This window comes from Gasterosteus aculeatus, chromosome 15 (genome assembly GCF_964276395.1).
Source record: "Gasterosteus aculeatus chromosome 15, fGasAcu3.hap1.1, whole genome shotgun sequence".
In the NCBI taxonomy this organism is placed as follows: domain Eukaryota; kingdom Metazoa; phylum Chordata; class Actinopteri; order Perciformes; family Gasterosteidae; genus Gasterosteus; species Gasterosteus aculeatus.
In genome coordinates, this window is record NC_135703.1 from 16,752,267 (window position 1) to 16,771,313 (window position 19,047).

At 44.6% G+C, this 19,047-nt stretch overlaps 1 protein-coding gene across 7 annotated transcripts in view; it reads left to right on the forward strand.

The window, feature by feature from the left end:
* The first annotated feature begins 8,447 nt into the window (after window positions 1-8,447).
* The window catches only part of myt1lb (myelin transcription factor 1-like, b), a 79,829-nt gene continuing 69,229 nt past the window's right edge, over window positions 8,448-19,047 (forward strand). For 5 of the 7 annotated variants that reach the window (XM_078089013.1, XM_078089009.1, XM_078089015.1 and 2 more), the window contains exon 1: window positions 9,048-9,218. The gene's annotated coding sequence lies outside the window, so the exon portion shown is untranslated. Of the gene's footprint in view, window positions 8,587-9,047; window positions 9,219-19,047 lie in introns of those variants that run through there. The other 2 variants (XM_078089010.1, XM_078089011.1) reach the window with 2 other exon arrangements.

A 19,047-nucleotide genomic window follows, 5' to 3' on the forward strand; every position in this document is an offset into this window, starting at 1 on the left:
ATTCAGCTCACATTTTAAATGATTAAACGTTTGTTTTTCTTCTAAGATTAAATCTTATAAATTAACGAGTAATCACAAGAAAGTTTTGTTTAATTGTGTTTTACAGACAAAACCACACACAACCACAACCATCATCTTTGAGGCAGAATTCCAACAGGGGGGTAATTCAGTAGTGGTCAAAGAGCAAAGCGAGAGGCGCGGATGAACAGAGCAGCTGTCTATCGGCTCCTCTCCTGGATTCAAAGATGATGAAATAAAAGCAAAACAATGTTGCGGCCGGCCTTAGGAAGCAACAGAGCTTGAATGCATACCTCCCAGGTGTTTATTTCACCCACAATTACAACATACATTACACGGCAAAGTGGAAGCCATAAAGGTGACCAGCGTGTCTGCAGGTCTTTTCACAAGGTTTATGGTTGATTAGTGTGGTCAACCTGATAAGTTTGAGATAAATAAAGCATTTGTCATTTTAAAGGGAGGGAGAGATTGGACATCCGGGAAACTCAGATGTTGAATAACTTCCATGAAAGTTACGATGCATTAACATAATCATTCAAAATCATGCACTGATGCCTGACAAACATTTACAAGCTGACTTATTAAGTGATTCATCAGAAATGTTTTTTTTTATTTTTTGTCACCTCAGCAGACCTCCCACCTCCCACCAGAGCCCCCAAAACTTAGTGAGGAACTTCGACCCCCCCCCGCTCCCCCCAGCCCCTCACTCGCCCTGTCCCATCAGGGGAGGTTTGGACTCCTAGGACTGACAACCTTATTATGCGACACACTTATTATTGATATTACGCCGCAGAGGCGCGGTTGCCATGGTCACCGATCGGGAGACATTTAATTTTCTCTCCTCCATCATCATTATCTATGGGGCCATCTGTTGTGGAAAATGAATTCAGCCTAATTTGCATGACTGATAAGCACATTCTTTATCCGTCCCACAGAAGGTCATATGCCATGGATTTGGGGACTAGAGGGAGAAGGAGGGAGAGAGAGAGAGAGAGAGATGGGTGAAATGATGCGTGGTCTTCTGTGAGGGTTAAAAGGGTTGCGTGTGTGTGTGTCTGTCGGAGCGCGTGTCTGCATAATGCATTGACAAGTGATGTTTATGTATGCCCCCTTGTTTATACCCCAGCCATGGCTTTGTTCTCATGGGGATGCTTTTGAATTTGCATACACACGTGCCCGTGTGTGTTTGTGTGTGTGTATGCAGCGACTACATGCTGTCATTTTGTGTGTGAATGTGTACACATTTGTGCAACGGAAGGAATGCGTGACTATGTGTGATCTTGTAGGTGCGTGTCTGTGGGAACTACTGCTATTTTTCCACGTAATTTTGTTTAGACCAATGTTAGAATTAAAGATGCATCTCTTTTCTTTCTTATGAAGAGGTTATGGCAAACAGTTGTCCATTTGGGAAGTGGTTGTGCTGGTGAATATGAAATACATATCATTTAAAGTTACCTCCACTTTTAAGCACCGTTTTGATTTCCATAAGCTCATCAGCTTAAAAATGCCAACCAGCCAGGTTTTACCTGTGTCTGTCTGCTATAAGGTTGCTTTTTGTTTTTGAGTTTTTGTTCATTCCTTTTTACAAGGCTGTGAGACACTGCAATTTCTTTGGTGAATTTTAACATTTTATTTTAGAATATTTGATATTGATTGACTGAGTAGTGATGTTTAGCAGTTCCCTTTTTTAGGTGTGACCTTCCAGTACATAGAGTATATCAATGAATGAATTCCATGTGTAATCATGTTTGTGCCTGTATATGAATCCATCTCTTGAGAAACTGTTGTGTAATCAGATGTTTTTGTAATGTATAATGTGATGTAATGTTTTTTTCCATGTCCTACATTTAACACAAGAAAACATGAAAAATTCCCATCTCTAATAGATTTATATAAATGGGTTTATTTTTGTCAGGGTAAATACAGTGTTTAGTCAACATACTGGAGTCAATCCACAAAGTGGCCACATTGTGTATGTTCTCATTTGTAGTTTAACTCCCTTATACAAATATTAGGAGTTGTCTTGTGCGGCGCTGAGGTTGGACGCATTCGCTGGGGTTCAAGTTGTCACAGGGTTTGGGGCTGAGAACAGAATAGTGTCTGCAGATCCTTATAGTGCAGCAAACTTTGTGTTGTGTTAGACCGTATCCCCCGAAGCTACTGGTGTGTGTAACTGTGTGTGTCTGTGTGTATGTGCAGGTAAAGTGGCTCCCTAAGGGTTTGTATGTGCTCTGGTCCTTCATGTCTGGCACATTTGTCATCCCTTTCCGAAGATGGAAGTCCCTCTCCTTCTGTCTCTCTCTCCCTCCCTCCCTCCCTCCCTCCCTCCCTCCCTCCGTCTCTCTCTCACACACATTTACACACAGAGACTCCATACTGTACATAAGTAGGCCGAAGCTTGTTATTCCTCTGCTCTTCCACGTTTCCACCTGCTCCCTTAAGGTACCCCCACCCCCCCTCTCGCCCCACCCGCTCCTCTCCCTCGGTCCCACTGAACAACAAGCCCTCGCCTTCTCCCACGTTATTGTCTACAGTCCCAAAACGTGCTGATTCTCTTTTTCCTCCTGCTTCAGCTGCCTGGCTCCAGCGCTCGTCCACCATCGACACCTCTAACCTCAACAGCATCCCTCTCGCATGCTCCCTCCCTCCCTCCCACAGCTGTGGGCCTTCCTTATTTTCTTTCACACTCTTTTGCAAAAACCCCAAAGTAAAAAATGTAAATGTACAAATGCATCACAGTGCACAGTATGAGTGCACAGCTCCCGTGTCTGCGTGAAAGTAACACTGGAACCGTGAGGGAGAACTTTTCTCCAGAGCAGGTTTGTACTGTGCAACGCACACTTGTTTTGCAAGTTTGGAGCTTGAGGCAGCGGTTCACTTAAAAAAAAAAAAGCCTGAAAATAGTTCAAGTATGCTTTCATACCAGATTTGAAGAAGTTATTCACTTTAGTTAGGCTCCTCCATAATAACACACAGTTTTATTTTGAGATAATGTGCAGGTAAGTTGCTATCAGAGGCAGCTCACTCACTTCTTTAAAATACACAGTCTTCACCATCAGGCCAAGGATCCTCAGCTGTCATGGGAACAGTTAGTGATACCTTCCATTGCCCTGCGCGTGGGTCTCCTATATAGATTTTAGGGTTGGGGGACGTTTAGAGGGATATCTCAGGTCAAGAGTACATATTATAATAGTTCCCCTTTGATAGGTCTGGTGTGTCTAGAATCCCCCAAACGCTGGGAAAAAAACACTTGTGCGTTTTTTAATGATTCCTGTAATCAATTAATACTATTAAAAATAATCGTTTGGCAGTTCCGGGGTTTGACGACATCATCAGACAAAGTTGGAGTCTGCCTTACATCGCTTTGGCCCTCCCTCCATCCCCTAACACTGTCTCCATTGCCTTCCAGGCCCAAGACCAAAATGGATTGTTTCCTTCAGGGTTACAGCTTTAGGAAGGGGGTGACTGCTTACGCCGACAAACCAAAGTGTGGGTGCGTTCCGGTTGACGGAGGCACTTTGGGACGGAACTGAGATCGGTGGATAATTGTAAAACGGGCGGGAGTGCCGGCACCATGCATTGGTAAGGGGAAACATTGGATCAATTTCATATACGAAGACCATGTCCCAGCTAGGATTGTGTTTATCAAATCATTCAGAAACGTCCTGTTGAACATTATGGAACTTGTTCAGGAGTCTCCTCGTGTTCGGGGTGTGCCGCTGGTTGAAAGCCATGTGGTTGACAGAAAGTGACGTCTAGTGAGGGGACGTGCAGAGACTTCTATTTCCTCCGCATCTTTCTCCCGTATCTGAAAACAAATTCAGATATATTGACTATGAAAATCAATGGAATGATTCAGTATTTACATTTCTATCACAGATTGCTGGTCAAACATTTATTTTTCATCTTTTGTTTTTTACATTTCGTGATGACACAGCAAGGCAAACCACGGAGGAATGTGGATGAGGAGTGGGGGGGGGGGGGGGGGGGGTAGCTGGCTCATCAGCATTAACACCCCAAACGGGTCGTTTTGAGCTGTTTTATGCAGGCTGAAAAGGGTGCTGTTAATAAGGATACTTGTGGTATTTTGTATTTTTTTGACATTACATTCAGACCACATAGAACCATATGAACTTGTGGTAAAAGGACATAATATGTCTGCTTTAAAGTGGTGAATTTCTGAAAGCCAAAAACATTGTTTTTAGATACAGCTTAGTTGAGTCTGTCAAGTTGTTTTTCGGTCGATAATCCCAGATATGTACTAAATTCGACCTTCATCTCACAGAATCCCTTTTTTCATTTGGAAGGCAGTGAGCACTACTGCTCAAACACACTTGTTTTTAAATATTCAAATCACTTCTTGGTTTTGGCCTGCGAATGGAATTACATTACAGGTCATTTAGCAACTTACATAACACTTTAAACCCATGGCTTTTACATTTTAGTCCGGGGAGCAATTAGGGGTTAGGTGTCTTGCTCAGGGACACTTCAACTTGAGACATGGGGCAGCCGGGACTCAAACCACCAACCTTGCGGTTCCCAGCACACCCGCTCTACCCCCTGCGCCACGACGACCACCTCGAGTGATTGCGTGACTTTAAAGGCCATCGGCTCACAGGTATTTTCCTTCACATGTCATGAATGAACTCCTGTTAATACAACCCTTTGCAGCATGATTTATCCCCGCTCCTCACAAGGCAGCAAGACAAGGTACCAATGTATGCTTTGGGTTATCTACTTTCACATGACTGTTGCTCTCAAAGGAAGTAATGTCATCCCACATATTCAAGGGTTATGAGACTTATTTTCATCATGTTGGCCTAAAGGTCAAGCAAGACAACACTGTAGTCTAAACCAGTGGTCCCAAACCGGTTCATTGTGTGAGTAATGGTCAGCAGTGGGCTCTCCTGGCTGGAGATGCAATAAAACAGCCTTTATTTCAATGTGTAGTTCCTGACTTAATACTACTGCATTGTCTTTTGATAAGTGATTTTATTTTTTAAAGCCTATTTTGACAGACTATCAGTGAATGATTGTCTAATTTACGGGTCTTGGTGTTCATTTTGGGAAGGTACTCTTTTCTTCTGAAACCAGAGGAACCGAACTATGCAAGAATACAGAGAATCTGAGGAAATTCATAGTTTTAGCTTTTTACCATGACAGCATTGCCTCTTTATTCTGCTCCAGACTGTGGCACATGTCAGACTTGTCTTTCCTCCATTCATTTACATTTGCCTCTCTGACTGTCTAGTGGCCTTTCTTTTTAGCACCCGGCTCTGTTTCAGCACCTGGAGCTGTCCGTCACAACCGATTGGGTTATTGAACGTGATTCTAAAGCAAGCTAACTTTAACACGACATTGACTTGTGCCGTATTGGTACGTGTTCCTCATTTGCTTGTATTTCGATGTGTTTGCATGTGTTTCCCTGATTTGCATGCGAGTTGAGCCCTCAGGGCCAACATATTAACTGTGACATTTGGAACAACTTTAAGAGGGAAACGGTAGAAACATAAATTGACGGGAAACACAATTCAACACAAGAACTACAGTGACAGAAAGAAGATTAGTTAAGGGAAACTAATGCTAATGCTAGTTAGCATCCTTGCACACTTAATTTCATTGAAAAGCAACGCAGGCTGACTGAACGTGTTGTGTTAACATTGTGTTGTGGAATGGTTGTTCCCTCCTTCTGACAGACCAGTGGCTCGTGCAGCGCTGTTGTTCCTTTGCTTCCCGCTACTACTCGTTCGCCCGACTACTACGCGACCCCCCCGTGGACCGGTCCTCAGGGGGGGAACCAGGAGCTCGCGAGCCGGCAAAGTGTGGGCGCCGCTGCTTTGTCGGCGCGGAGCAGAACGTTGCCCTCGTGACGTGGCAAGTTATGTCCTGGTATTTTAGTCTTAACAGTGGTAAACGTTGCAAATCTTTTTTTAACAGAAATTCAAACGTAAAAAGCAAACAGGCCAAGCATTAACAAATGTTCTGATATCGATGCTGAAGGGGGGGAGAGAAAAGCAGCATGTCCTTTTCAGCTTGTTTTAGATGTAATGTTTAAGCTAGTTTTGAATTTAAGGGTTTTAACTGGTTTTGGCTTTAAGGGTTTTAGCTAGTTTCAATGTGAATGAACCAGTTTGGGCTTTCAGGGTTTGAGTTAGTTTGGGTTTTAAGGTATAAAGCTAGTTTTGGATGTAATGTTTAAGCTAGTTTTACTGCGGTGAACACTTGATATTAAGTGCACCTACAGTATATGCTCACATCTACGGTATTAAACATGTAACCGGAATAAAAGCTATTTAATCAATAATTCTGGACATCTTATGACTACTCTTTTCCAGTAAACACAGTAAAAAAAAGGAAAAGCTAGCAAGTTAAAAAATACAATTTTTCCATATTTGAACTGCAATAACATTATTTGTATTAATAATTCCAGACAAAGACTAACATACATGTGTTAACGACCGATATAACTACTATGATACTGAGAATAAAATATTTTACTGTAAAAATGTCTCCAAAATAAAAGTCCTTTTATTTTCAGAAATCTCTAAATTTGTACCATTAACATGTTTCATTTACTGTTTACTCAGTTAGGTCCTGTACACACATACTTTAATCGTTGTCCTGAACCTTTGATTAAATAGCTTTTATTCCATTTTGTGACATGTTGAATGCTGCATATGTCATGTAGCATATAGGTGCACTTAATATCAAGTGCATGCTGAGTTGGCCGCAGTTTTTGTATTTCGGGGCTTGAGCTAGTTTAGGCTTCAAGCTAGTATTGGCTTTAAGGGTTTAAACTGATATTAAAACACATGTATTTAAATGAGTTTAGCAGAACAAAAAAAAAGCAGTGCAGAGTTTTCTGCAGCCATTTTAACATCAGCCTGGTTCACTGTAATACATTTTCAGCAGAGGGAACCCTTTCCCATCCAGTCAGCTTGGTTCTGCTGTATCATTGCGAGAGACCTTTGGTTCCATGCTGATACATGAGTGAGTATCATAATGCTACTTAAACATTGATTTAAAACTAATGTTCCTAATTTGTGATGAGTCCTCAAATTACTGGTGTTTCCTTATTCAGGCACATTCTCCCCTTTTGTTTATTTGTTTATGGGTGTGAGGTAAATTCATCTTGCTTGATTGGCATTAACATAGTCAACTAAGAATTTGAAATTGCTCATACTAAATGCCCCGAAGGCATCTGTGTCCCAACCCACCAGAGTACTTATGCCTTCCTCCATTGCCTGGCAGCATTGTTGGAGAGAGCGGCAGGGCTTGTTGGTTCTGTAAAATACCGCTGTATGCCATTTGATTTGTTTACTGTTCTCATAAACACGTATACCAGATATGAGGAGCACAGCTCTTATAGGCCTGTGTCTGTGTGAATGTTTTTGTAGATATATACATTTTTGTGAGAATGAGAGTCTGCCCTCGCTGGTGGAAAATCAATGAATTAGCACCTCATTTCCAGTAAGAAATGCACCTAATTTATCTCATTGTGATGATGTCTTCAGGAATGAAATTAGCATTCTGTGTGATTGCACATCTGGGTAAATTTGGAAATCATGATTGTTATTTCCATTATCATCCACTCGAGAGTGTGCAGAATGTCACCCTGTTTATGGTTCGAACATGATGATGTAAATAGTGTCTCATGCTTGGGAGCGGGGCATCACTAGTGCTCATCACTGAACACATGGTCGCAACTAGCCTGTTTCAATACTCATTCATCTTCTGCGCTCTTAATTCTGGTGCTCAGCCAGCCCTGAAGCCTGGAATGGGGGGGGGAACAAGTGTTAATCAAGGCAGCGATCAGCCAGAGACTTCCTTTTCCTTTGCATCCTGCATCTTTCTCGGCTCTCTGGATGATCCCAGGCCACGTAACGTGCAGTCAACCGGCTCATTTTCGCCTTTTTAAAGCCACAAATTCTCTCCACAAAGTCTCTCCCATTTGAAATGAATGCACTGCACATGTTCCACATGGCTCACTATCACCCCCCCATGCCCGTCCCTCCTCCCTTCTCTCTCCTCCCTCCATCTCTACCCGGGGCCCGTGGGAAGAACTGACTCTCGGAGCAGACAGTCTGCAGCCCTGAATAAATGTATAAGAGGGAGAAGGGGAAGGGAGGGCAGAGAGAGAGAGAGCGTAATGAGTGTTGCAAGAGGACATACATGCACAATGTACAGAGGGCGAGAGATACACAGATAGAGGGAGAAAGAAACACAGCGACAGGAGGAAACCAGTTCAGATTGTAGGACTGAGACAGGAGAGAGAGCATTTAAGCTCCCTTCAATTGTCTCCCTCGCCTCCCAGCACAAACACATGCTCATACACACTCCCACCCTCTCTCCCTGACTCTCAAAAACACACACACACACACACACACACACACAAGCACGATTGCTTTAGGGTATACCAGTCGGCTTTGGCAGTCTTCTCCTTTGTTGTTTTGCTTTTGGTTAGTCTCGGCGGCGGCGCGGCGTGTGCCTGTATCGCCGGGTGGGTGCGTGTGCATATGTGTGTGTGCGGAGTCTGCGAGGCGGCGTGTGAAGGATGCCAGTAGCCGGGTAAGTCAGTTTCTTTCCTTCTTTCATTCCCTCCTCTCTCTGCCTCCCCTGTTCTCTCTCTCTTTGTGCGTTTCTTTTCTCCCCTGCCTCCTCTCTGATGTGCACTCTCTCCATCTTGCTCGGGATGCTCGCCTCCCTCCACATACCGTGCACACCCTCTATCTCTCTATTGCTCTCTCTCTGCCTCAGTGTCTTTCTGCGTTAAAGCGTCTCCTCCCGACTGTGCTCTCGCCATCCCTGCTTCCCTCGCCCGTTTCCTCCACGCTCTCTCTCTCTCTTTCTCTCCCCCTCTCCCTCCTGCTCTCTCTCTCTCTCTCTCTCCAGGCTGCGCCTCATTGGTGTGTCCTGATTCCCCTTTTCCATTAGGCTCCCGGCCCATTGGTCGCCTGCCTTCCAACCATTATCTCCACTCCTCCACCCCTCTGTCATCCTTTCTCCCTATCGCTCTTCCTCCTTCCCTCATTCCCAGTCATCTCTCAAGTCGTAAAAATGATTTGCATGCAGGAGGAGAGCAGAAGTTTACAGTGAATACACTAAGTGAATTGGGAGAGAAGTGGAGGAAAGGCTGGAGGAAGGAGAGGGAGCGCATTCTGGAGAGCGTGAGGGAAAGTTTAAAGCGAAGACTGCAGTTGGTAGGTAACTTTGACTTGTTTAGTACATCTTATGCCTTTGCTTTGGTTTATGATATAATGTACCCCGACTATCTAGCAATGAAAATATTTGAGTGGTGTGATGGAATATTTCGGATCAACAAATTGTAATTCTTAACTGGACACAGTTTGTGTTGTAGTCTATTTTTGCTAGTTGTTTAGGGTAAAGTCATGTGATGCCGTGTTACTGGTGCAGTGACTTAAGTAAGAAAAAGTACTGGTGGGCTGCGGTGATTTGGTTGCTTTATTTTTACCAGTCGAGTTGCTCTGGTGGGTCTAATATTGTGTACATGGCACGTCGCTTTTACCTTTGTTAATGGCTATTGGAAAGGAACAAGGGCTTCCCTCTTGAATGCAGTGTGATTTCATGAAGAAGCGTGCAGAAGTATCGGTTAAATGTGGGCACTCATTTAAAATTCATGCTATAAGTTTTGTGTTCCGGCTGTAAATAATGCTGCACTGAAAACTTCCTTTGCGTTGGGGAACGGGATGGTCTTCTGCAGCAGTTTTCATCAATATGTATTTGTTTGGCAGGTCAATCAAACAGTGTATTGTTGTTATTATAAAAAAAAATGAAATACGGGTTGAAATGGTTTTATTTGCTGTGGTTGTTCCTGAAGGGCTTCAGTCTGGTGAAATGAGTCTCTCGTGGAGAGCGATGTGTTGTGTTTGTGTCAGTCGGAGGTCCAGGGGGTGGCGAGGACACCGAGGCGCTGTGACTGCCAGAAAACAATTAGGAGTAGAGGAGGTGGAGACCGAGAAGAGTAACTAGGGGAGGGAAAACAGGGGATTTGAAGTGGGAAGAGCGCTCTACTTCCCAACTTTAAATACAGTAAACCCTCTGATGGAGTTGCATGCATATAAACAAAAGCACACACACACACGTGCAAGAGTCACACGATGTATATTTCATCTAACTCACAGTATTTCTTGTGATTTAAATGTCAGAAAAAGACAGATGTCCCTGCTGGTGCTCTCGTGGGTGACAGAGCAGGTGCGCTGCGATGTCTTTCATCCCGTCAAGACAAACGTTACGATTCAAAGTGATCTGCTTGTGTCCCCTCTCCCTTTCCCAAAGTGTGTCAGAAATGAGTGTTTTTCATGTCAACAAATAAGAGAGACAATATTTCAGCGAATCCAGGGATATTTGAGGGGTTGTAACATAGAAATGATCCCGGCATGGTCGGAGTGTGCACCTTGTAGTCGTAGATTTGTTTGGAGATGGCAGTTTGTGTCACTTTATTGAAGCACTTATGGAAGTTGTGCTCTTTGGGAGGTTCCTATCGCTGCAAGAGGAAGGAAACATCTGGCCGGCGTTGGTGTGTGCCAGTGTGTCTGTGCGCGTGCGTGCCACCGTGGTGCCTGATGTGCTTTGCTGAGCGAGGACAGGGAGACAGCTGAATGTGATTAAATTATAGAGGGAAAGCACGCTAGCCAGCTCAGGCTGCGACCAACATTGCGGGAACCCCCCCCCCCCCCCCCCCTCCTTCTCATCTTTTCTCTGTGCCGCTTGGTTCTCTCTTGGTGTCAAAGTGAAAGAAGCCCCTCGTAATTATAACAGTCTAGTCAGAGCTGGAGGGGGAAGCAACATGGAAATGTACTGTAATGTGTGACAGAATATGCTATTCTCAGAGTCTCTGTGTTTAAGTATTTTTTATGATTATTGTGTCTAAATGTGGTATTTCAACGTGACAAAAAATCTGCGAGGTGGTGGCGGGGAGGGGGGGGGGCTTTACTCCAGCCTTGCATGAGAGATGCTCTATGTCCCATATTCCTCCTCCTGCCAAAATCCTCCTGGGGACCCCCTGCATGCAGTTGGCAGGGGTGTGTGTGAGCGTGTGCACGCGCGTGTGTGTGTGTGTGTGTGTGGGGGGGGGGTAATATTAGCCTCCATATTGAATGGGGGGATCACACATCAACACAATCAAGCGCTGTTCTCGGCATGTCTGAGCCATGCCCTGCTATAGCATGACTCTGCTTTCAGACCGTGTGCTCGACTGCAGTGGTCGCTACTGCAAGCACACTCACTGATGTACACGCTGTGCATTGACATAACAAATGTTAAAAACATACCTGCATATATGGATCTATATATGAATAAACATCACCCCCCCCCCTCCCTACCCAACTGGCATCTTGCCCTTTTTTTTTAATGTTCACCTACCGATGTTCACCTAATCATCTACCGATCTGTGCGCACGGAGGAGTTCCGTCCCAATGAGCACAAACCGACACGTGCACGCACACGTGAGCACGTTGTTAGGGGAATCATTGAATCCATGTCACGATGCCGGTAAACTCTTTTTTTTTTAAGTCTTGCATGCGGTAGGATCAGGAATTTGAAAAACAAGCATCTACTGACCCTCATGTCGGGAATCGGGAGTATGAATGTCAATCCAGGGAGAAAAGTTGTTCAAATGAGAAATGGATATATATGGTTAATGCAACAATTATACATTGCAAAAACAATGCGTTGTAAATTGTATTTCACCAACTTTGCACAACTATTTGTGCCGGTCAGTCAACATACCAGCGCCTGGTGCACTGGGTGCAGCGCCCAGCAGTCCGTGCTGCCTCCAACTCCACAAGAGGAGCGTACCTCCCCTCCCCGTGCAGACCGGCCCGTGTCCCTGCTGTGAAGGCTTCACAAGCCGGCCCTCTAACATAACCGACCCCCAACGCCAGGCTGTGGCACACTTACACAATGTATCTTCCTGACACCACGGACGCTGTCTGCTCCCTCTGCTTATGATGAATCATAGCACACAAACACACAAAAAAACAATTGTAGCAGCAGCTGGGGTTGTTTTTCATTTTCTCTCAGACATTAATTCCTCATCTGTACATTTTCTCTCTTCTAAGTTGTACAAAGGCCAGATGTGTCAGCCTGCGGTTGCGTCTTGAACCTGTATCCTTGTGTTTTTGTGGGAAGATACCACAGGGAATCAATGTGTCCCTCCAATCAGCCTCCATGACGTGGTCAGTCGAGGGCGGAGAGGGAATTGATCTATTTGAGCAGACACAACGTCAATACGGACGTCTACTAAGTGAAAGATGTAGCTGCTCTTGTGTCCTTCACACATGCATCCCTGCTCACTTGCTGCTACAGGCTGCTCATTATGGCACATTCATCACTGATTTTTATTTTATTTTTTCGGCAGCTTAGCTTTAGCTGTTTTCCTTTTGCAAAAACTGAATTTGAAGACTGAAATGTCAGTCTGGACAGGGACCAGGTGAAACAAGGCAAAATTCCAATACAGATTAACGCCACAAGACTACTTCACAACCAGGGGGATGGGGTTAAGATGTAGTTTAAAGAGCTGCCAGTTTCATTCTCATATGTAGAAGGAAGTGCTTGTATAATTACTTAGATAATTGGTAGCTGTCATGTCACCACAGAATTTTTTTACACCGGCAAAAGCAGTAATATTGCCTGTGACAGGTGACCACCCGGACCTTGTTCTTCATCCTTCTTGTTAGATAGGCGTATAGAGACAATCTCAATGTGGGTATCCCTCCTGAGAGCGCGGGTGCCCCCCCCCCACACGCACACACATACACACACACACACACACACACACACACACACACTTTCGTGCCTTTCCTCAGGGAAAACATGATCTATCTCCTGGCGGGCAGGCCAATTAAAAACCAATCAGCCTGCTTGGAGCGCGCTGGTAATGGGAAAGCCTCGGCAATGGAGGAAGTGGGGCTGATTAATGGACATTTTCACCTTGTGGCATAACAGCCTCCCACAGGCATCCATCACCTCTTGGGACAGCGCTCACTTACACCTCGGGCCCCGCACCTATCCACCACGATCAGACACGCTGTAGAGGTAGCAAACGTCCGAGCACAAGATGATGAGCTCAGAGTGCCACATTAGATCTTCGTAGCTGTATATTACGCTGCCTCACCTGGAGCCCACTGGGATCATTTACTGTAAGGTGCCACCCTGCCTCATGGGGATTTCGTTGTTACACATTAGATATGGTGGTCACTACTCTTTGAATCCTCCCAATGGTATTAGTAGCTAAACCTCTGCCCAAGCAGGCTTTGAAGTTAGTGTTTGGAGGCTATGTTTGCTTTCGTCAGGTGAAAGCCGGATTTCCACTGGGTGCAGACACGTTTACAGTAGGGTGGAGACTTGTTAAGGTGAAGGGTAGAGTACGTCGATCTGTGTCTTTCCCTCAGGTGCCATTGTGAGGGAGCGAGCATTCAAAGAAAGTATTAAACGGTGCTAGCCAGGTTCGTTCCATTTCAGGAGTTGCCGTGACCTACTTCACACAGCCAGCCAGCTAGCTGTAAATAAGGGTTTTCATGACCTGGTTTGGCCCATTCCCAGGACCGCTACGAAGAGCATAGGAGCAACTGGAGGGAGCGCTGCTCCAACATGATCAGCCCTGACCTTGAGACTGTTTGTGTTTTGTCATGCGATTACAATGGGTTTTGGTGCTACATTTAGTATGAACTGAAGATTGTGGACGCAAACCGTGACAAGAAGGGAAGGTACATGCACGAGCAGGTGTTGGAAACGGCAAGGGGAGTATTTGGTTAATAGCAAGTGTGAAACTAAATTATTGACATCAATAAATGATTAATAATCACTGAGCTACATAGACGTTGCTCTTTGGCAGGCATTAGATTTTATTCCTACACGTCATCGCGGAGCATCCAGCGGCCGGAGCTACTCGTCTAACGTGTATTGAGATTGAGTCATGGTAATAACTTTATAACAACATTGAAAAACCCACAACAAACACTCTTTAACAGGGTAAAACACCACGACACAACAGCTTGTGACACACAAACAATTAGTAACACTAATAATTGTATATTTATAAAAATTACGGCAGCAAGAAACTCTGTTGCTACATGAAAAGAGCTACAGGAGAAACAACGACCAGAGATGCACCAACACAACTTGTGGCCAAGAGAGGAGCTGTGTGTGTTTGGAGGGTTTTGGTTTTGAAAAATCCAACGTAAGTTAGGTCACTAAACCATTTATTGCAAAGTCTGTCAAGCCTCTGGTGGCAACAGTAGCAGCCACAACAAGCTAACACGCTAACAAGCTAACGAGCTAACAAGCTAACACGCTAACAAGCTAACTTGGCGGCCGGTTGCGAGCAAGTTGTCAATGAATTAATGTGTTTACTTGAAAAAGGAATACGTCACATATCGTCATACCGTCAGAATCTTTCTAAATACCGGGATATAGATATTTGGCCATAACGCACAGCCCTACTTACGAGTAAATCATTTTGAAGGCAAGCGCTTGGCTATATATACATTTATTGTCACCACGACACAAATACACACAAAAAAAATATCTTTAAGGTATAACAGAGTTTACTGAACTACAGAAATACCAATCAACAGTGGCGGCTGGTCCTTTGAGGGCGATGAGGCGTGGCCTCACCTTGAGCGACGGAGATGGACGCTACGGCCGATAGTCCGGCACAGGCCGACACTTTAGAGCCTTTAAAGTTAATGAGTGACATTATAATTTTAGCACCCTAAAATACATTGAGATTTGGGAGCAGCCCTTCGCCACCCTACGTCAGGGTGAGTCTCTCGTCATTCTCTCCTCAAAGAGCCGCTTGACTCGCGCAGGAACTAGAGGTGAAACAGGTGGACTCAGATCAGCCGGACCTCGCGATCAGACGACGGACCGGCGTGAAAGGGAAGCCGAGGCTTCTGTAGAGACTTCTCCACCGGGATGATTAGCTAGATAGTTAGCTACGTGCTAACCCCGTATATTCGGACACCGCGCGCATTACGTCGCCGTGTTAACATCGCTACCCAGGTGAGACGCACAGGACTGCAGTACACACAACCAGGACGTGGATGAAAACAGCACATTTGATCCAAGATAGTTCATTGTAGTTATGGTAGTTATTGTATTCTGAATATTGTTTCGTATATAACTATATATTTATAGTTATATTTATATATTCATTGATATACTGAATTGTTGAATAAGATGTCCCTATTATGTTAACTGTTATGCAGTAAATGTGAAATTTTGAACTGCAAAGTAATAATGCGTTTTTTGAATTGAATCATACTGGAATGTTTACTGAAACTAATTGGCTGGCCTTACCAAAAACAGATCCACCAGCCGATACGCACACCAGCCATGCGCACACCGTCAGGAAGACCTATCACACACAATCATTCCAGCCTGTTTAGAAGGATAAACCTCACATCCATCAGCCTGAAAGTCGATCAATAATAAGCTGCGAGGGAACTTTTTTTATCCCATTTGTCTCGTGCTAATGTTAAAAGAAGATTTAAACTTTTGTCTGCTCATTTTACATCAACCTTTTGGAAAGAATTAAGTACATGATTTGCACTTGTTGAGATGTTCTCCCTCCCAACGATGACAAGATGACTCAGCCTACAATTGGTTTTAACAACACTCGCCTCCTCAGCGATGACGCTATCACTGTAGAGTCCCTACTGAATGTCAAGAAAGTCCCCAGATACTTTGGATCAAGGAGACAAAGAATCTGACGCCTCCCATTGTTGTTTCAGAGGACTCCAGCGTATGAAAGTGTATCTTCCGATCTGAAGAGAGGAAAGAACAGAAATAAGACGAGGACTGCTAGGCCAGTCTAGGGGAAAGTGGTGTGATATTGGAAAATGATTACCAAACACGCATCCATTATTCAACAGGGCAATCAGGGAGGGCACAATCTCCTTACTTATGCTAGCTCTGTAAATCACATTTGTCGGTTTTGATCACTTTAAAATCTCCCAGTCGCACGCCGGCAATATTGGGGGAATATTACACTGTCTAATGGGTAATTGATGACGGCATGTGACACAGGCTGAGACGAATGGACGGCCTACAGTGGCGAGGAGGAGGGGGTAGGGAGGATGTGTGGGGACGATGACTATTGTCTCTAGCGTTGCATTGAGCAGGAGTATTTTAGGTGTCCTCATATGCAGGCTGGATCCTGGCTTCTGCACAATAGAATGAATGAATGGTTTCTACCTGGGGCAGGGGGAGGTGCCCAAAATATAGTGCGTCTCGTACTTAACAACATAACGTAACGGTGTCCCAACCCTCGCAGTTTTCCACTGTCCAGTAAAAGAATTGATAGAAATGATCATGCGATGTATTCAGGTGTTAAAGTACTGTTTAAATTTATGAAAGTCTGCCTGAGTCCTACTACTTTCTCTCATCAAAGTAACTTTCCTGCAGTAGTTAGACATGTACATGTCTATATTTATTCATGAGATTTGTTGACATGTATGAATTAACATTTCTAACGTCTTCAACAGCATATATATATATCCCGATATCTTGAGATGTGATTTGAATCATGGTATGATTGTGTTCAAAGACCATTCATTATCTCATTGTGTCATCGCCCAGCCTCATTTCAATGGGGACACAAATGATTTATTGTTGTAGACAGTAAGTTTTTGAGTCAGTTTCTAGTTTACTCAATAGCTTTAGTTGAGGCGTACTGGAAACGAAGTACAGCTAACTGTCCAGTCGCTAATGGAAACAAAAAAGCATCGGCACGGGTCTGGACTCGGTCTGGACTCGGTCTGGACTCGGTCTGGACTCGGTCGCGCTCTGCTGCATAGGCTGTTGCGCAGTGGTTTAAGGTTTTCCTCATGTTCAGGCTGGTTTGATCAAACGTTGTAACAACAATGCAGCTTACATGGAGAGGGTAGAAGGAGATACGCTTTTCTCAAACGTTATGTTTCCATATATAAGAAACCTGCGGAGCTAACATTAGCAGAGTATATTAGCACATCGTTAACTAGTGTCAGCGCGTCTATGCTACGCTAGTATGCTGATTGTATTTGAATGATCCTGAATACAGAGGAACTGCATTGCTTCTCAATGCGATTGTCTTCTGTCTCAGCCAGGCGATGTGGTGACCCACCGTTACACTGTGAGCTGTAGCTTCTATCTTTGTCTTTTTAACATGTTTTTACTACTTTGTTGTCCTATATATCTTTCTAAAACATACTGTATTTCTGTTGGCTTCTCTCTGACAGCCTGACAGAATAGGGGGGGAGGGGCTTATCTAAATAAACACGGCTACTGTGAATAAGGATGAGTGAATCTGTGTGTCCGTGTATATTAATAAGCATGGGTATTGGTCTATATGCGTGTGTGTGTGTGTGTGTGTGTGTGTGTGCGGTGGGCTGTGCCTCTCCTACGGTGTGGGGAGGCAGGCAGGCAGACATGATGTGCTCTGAGCAGCAGTGTCTCCGTGAGGGTGGCCTGACCTCTGCCTTCAGCTCCGCTTCACAGGATAGCAGCAAATAAGAGGTGTCATCGCATGACAGCAGCGTAGCCCCTCTTTAGGACTGACGGCTCATCCAACGCGCACACACACACACACACACACACACGCAGGGTGCCAAGTGCGGCAATGCAGGCGGGGATAGTTTACACATGCATGCAAACATGAAAGTTTAGGCAACAGTTAACAGACATGGATGCATAAATATTGACACACACACACAGCACAGATCAATAACTGTGTTTTGTGAACAGGCGGCTTTTGTTTGGGAAACAATGATTGGATTTTCAGTTTTGACCACGCAGTGCTCACAGCTTGCTTTATCTAGCTCAGCTTTCAGACACTTGGAGCATTCGACCAATAAGCCATTTTGATTTAAATAAGTAGTCGTTCTTTTATGTACATTTGAGTCAAATCCATCCTGTTGGACAGTAGGTATCCTGTTTTTGACAGAGATGCAATGTGCAGCTGATGGACAAATATAAATATGTAAAAAAAACAATAAATCAAGCTTATGATTTCACTTAACACTGAATTTGATTGAGCCAACTTACTTTGGCTATCACCAATGTGATAAAAAATGATGTGTGTTTAGTCTTTATGCGTGTGTGTTTTTTAGCGGTGTGCGTTAGCACACAGAGACACCGCTCCTCAAACTAGGGCAGCTCACGTGCTACCTGGAGGCCTCCTCAGACACGGGCCCCTGAAACCGCTGACAAGGCACCTCAGGGCCTTCCTACCAACACACGGCGTTGTGTCTCTCCGGATGTACCCTCACCCTGTCTGCCCTTTGCCTTTATCCAAGCACGTCCCTCTCCTCCTGTCTCTTTACGACCTCTCCTGCGCTGGTCTGCCAAAGGACGTGCGCACAGAAGTCGAATGAGCGTAGAACTGATACAAACCTGTTTGCCGTGGTCATTTGAGGAGTTCAAAAGAAAATGGTTGGTGGTTTTTATGGTTACAACTCATCAGTGAGGGATTGTATATGAATCTATGTAAATTCAGCTCTTTTTTCCTACTTGTAAAAGGAATGTTGGGAACACACACCAACACCCCCGCTGGACACCTACGCTGTGTGCTTCAGGCTAACTAGGTTGAATTTACATCTACAATGGCTGCAACGTGAATCGCCTATCTGCAGTGTAGCTAAACCACATAGGTGTTCTGCTACACAACATGGCTACTTTACTCTCTTCCCTTTGTACCTTCTGGTCGTCGATTGTCTCGCTCGGGTCCTGACTGCCTCTCCAAAAAAAATCCTTCTGGGAAGCTTCACCTTCACTTCTTGATCTCAGATCAGCGGTTAACAAGACGGATGGATCACATATTTGTTGTTAACAAGAAGGATGCCATCATATTTTATCCCCCCTCACCAACTGTGCCCAATGCATAATAAATCAGCCCCCCTCCTTTGTGTCAGCATCAGTTTCTGCATTCAGACAAGAAAGTCATGGTGTGCAGTGGGATCTGCTACAAGATGCAGGAGGCATTCGAAGCTACGCACTGCTTAGCTAAGCATCCCTGCGTCTCTTCCATGG